Source organism: Lotus japonicus, chromosome 3 (assembly GCF_012489685.1).
Source record: "Lotus japonicus ecotype B-129 chromosome 3, LjGifu_v1.2".
NCBI lineage: Eukaryota > Viridiplantae > Streptophyta > Magnoliopsida > Fabales > Fabaceae > Lotus > Lotus japonicus.
Window position 1 is genome coordinate 28318235 of NC_080043.1, and position 3459 is coordinate 28321693.

The window sequence follows — 3459 nt, forward strand, 5'->3', positions numbered from 1 at the left end:
TGTTTGGTTTGAAATAGGTATATAACTATTGCAATGTTTTCTATGTGCACATAGTTTTTACTAGGAATGGATACTTTTTTGCCATAACAGTCTAGTTGAAGAAAAACAAACTGTAAATGGTGTGGCAGACTCTATACATTGGGGCTTGGTAACGGTCACCCACCAGTTTTGTCCTCATTGCCTTAGAGCAACCACTCAAGTCACAATACTAATCTCTTCCTTGAAACCCTCAAACATAGAAACACCACAAACAAAACACAACTACAACCAAAAACTTACCCGCTCATGATCCCTCAGTAATAACAACAACGATCCTCACAAACAAGAATTTCAAACCCAAAAACTTTAACCCAGAAATTAGTTTGTAATGGAGTTTGGGGTTTAACTAGTGTTGTTTATGCTAAGGCGGTTGTAGAGTATGACAGAGATACAAAGAGCACAAGGACTAGAATGAAGGAGCCCTTGTTCTTTTTCACCTATTGGTGTTTGAAAACGCGACAAGTGAATCAGACATGGGAACTAGGATGAGGGGTGAAGGTGACTGCAGCGTGGGAACTAGGAGGAAGTGAGTGGGAGCGTGGAAGGAAGAGGGGTGGGAACTAGGAGGAAGTGAGTGGGAGCGTGGAAGGAAGAGGGGTGGATCGGTGGCCCTGAAGTGGAGAACATTTAGATGAATTTCTGGGTAAGATGATGAATGTGTGAAATTAGCAAAATGATTAGGAATTAGGAATTTTTGTAATTTTAATTTTAAATGAATAATTTTTCTTATACAATTAAAATTATGTGGCATGCCATATAAGCTTCTATGAGATGGTATGTTAGCATTTACCAGGAAATAACACCGTCTCCTAACATTATCAATGCGGTTACCCAAATCACGAAGACATAGCAGGGACGGATCCAGACCTTATATATCATTGTGGCTAAACATAAAAGAAATTATACACTAAAATATACTTCCTCCGTCCCCTATTATAAGTCACTTTTAACCATTTCTTTAGGATTAAGAAAAATTGTTAAAATTAGTTAAGAGCAATAATTTGTAGCTTTCTAAAAAAACTTTCCAAAATCACCCTCATATGAAATTCTCTCTCTATATTAATATTCCACTACCTTTAAACTATAAGGGTCTTGGAAATCAAACAAAATTTTGGGAACCATAAAAATTCTTTGAATGTGGAGTATTGAATATGAGGGTAAACATGGAAAAGTATAATTAATGCTTCATAAATAATGTAAAGTGACTTATATTATGAGACAAGAAAAACTCAAAAAAAGTGACTTATAATAGGGGACAGAGGGAGTATTTGTTCCGTATTAAGAGTCTATTAGAGGTATAAAGGAATATTCTAACAAACTCTAGCAGAGCATAAAGATAATAAATGTTGTCAAAATAGGATATTCTCTCATTAATGATAAAAAAATGTGTCTAGTACAATGAGGGAACCCCCTTTTATGGTGGGTGTTGTCGTTATCTAGAATATTCTTGGGTTTGGGCCTCACAAACGAGGCTCAAGCCCCAATGCAAATAAGACAAAACGGGTAAACAAGACAAAATCGGCGCGGGACCACATATTGGGCGAGTGTCTCTTTGCTTCCTTAATGGTAGCCGAGCCTTCCAATGTTCTTTTTCCCGCCATATCAATGAGTATTTGGGCGGGTATGTGCTACAGAAAGACCCGCCCAGTCCAATATTGAAAATATTTTTTTTCGAAAAAGTGAAATATTATAGATAAAACCATGAGAGGAAATTTCTCATGCAAATAGAAGAGTTTACGGTCCAAGGGTGATTAGATCACAAACACCCTCTGTCACAAAGTGATCTCCCCCGTATTTAGAGACATTCTTAAACAAAAAACATGGCAGACAAAATGCTAGGTCCTTAGATTCACTATAATCAATCCAATCATACAAATCAAACTAATTTTTGCAAAATCTACGTCTTTGATTACCTTGTTCAGTCCAAGGGTAAACAAAATTGTGAGGTGTGTCAACACCCAATTTTGTCCTACCTTCAATAAAATTAATTTAATATAACTTATATATCAAAAATTTAAAAATCAGCGCTCAAAATTATATTAAATAGAGGGGGGGGGGGTTTGGTGGTAGAGAGAGGTTCAAAAAGAGAAAGAAAACTCACTTGTGATTTGTGGTTCCATCTTTGAACCACAATTCCAAAACTAAAACTAAGTCGTACCGAGTTGAGTGAGAGTTTCACTATCGTTTGAGTTCGTTTGCGCCAAAGGGAGCAAGTAGGAGGAGAGGAGTAGCGGTAACAAGCTAACAATGATTCATTTTTGCATCATCCGCGTAACTCCTCTCCATTTTATGAATTTTATATCTACCTACTTATATATGTGTATTGCGTTTCGATCAAATAACATGTTAATTACATTACCTTTTCCCTTAGTTGTCCTGACTTGATCACGAGTATGCTATGGATACGAATTACGTTAGAATTTAATACTTGGTTCTGTATCTAACTCGTTGCAAATTGTTTAAACAAATTTAATAATCAATTATCAACTATGTAATATATTAACACAACCCAAAATTATATACAAGGTATCCACAAATAACAATCCTTATTTACTCTCATTCTTGTCATCCCTATCTCTGACTTTATGACTATTACTATGTTTTAAGAGTTACTACTAATAATATACAATTAAAAAAAACTAGTGTGGCTAAAGCCACACCTAGCCTTAGAGCGGGTCCGCCCATGAGACATAGTTAGTCTTTTTTTTTTGAAAAAGCAAAACCAATTATTCAAGTGAACACTCAAAACACAGTAATGCACCCGTCTAACGTTATCACTGGCCTGTGGAAAACACCACAAGCATAATGACATGTCTATGATCGAGAGAACAGAGACAAATACAAAGAGCTTATCAGTACATGCTAAATCAAACTTATGAGAATACAAAGTAATAATATCTCAGAACGAAAACAGCGAATGGTACAGAAGCTAAAGGCAGCATTATATCTTTAGTAGCACTTATTCCTCCTCTTCCATCCTTGTATCAACGTAGGTTGAAAGTACAAGGACTATTAATCGTGAAAAAAATTTATCACTAAGAGAATTTGTAAACGTGAGTTAAAATGACGTGATTAAATTTGAATATATTTACCAGAAACATGATATATGTAAGAGAATTTTGTTTGAATAACTTTGATTAAAATTGTTTTTGCATATGTAATGACGAAAATGAAAATGAACATTACGGTTGGGATTTGAACTTTTTTTTATGAATTAATTTAATTTTATATGAATGATTGTTAAATTGATTTCATTAAGTTTTTTTTAACGTAATTCATTAAGTTAATAATAATATATGAATTATACTACCAGAATCATTTATGAAATTAACATACAATCAATTTTTAGTTTTTTTGTTGTTACAATATGAAAAGAATGTAGTAATTTTTGAAATAAAATGCAGTTATCTAATTTTGAAA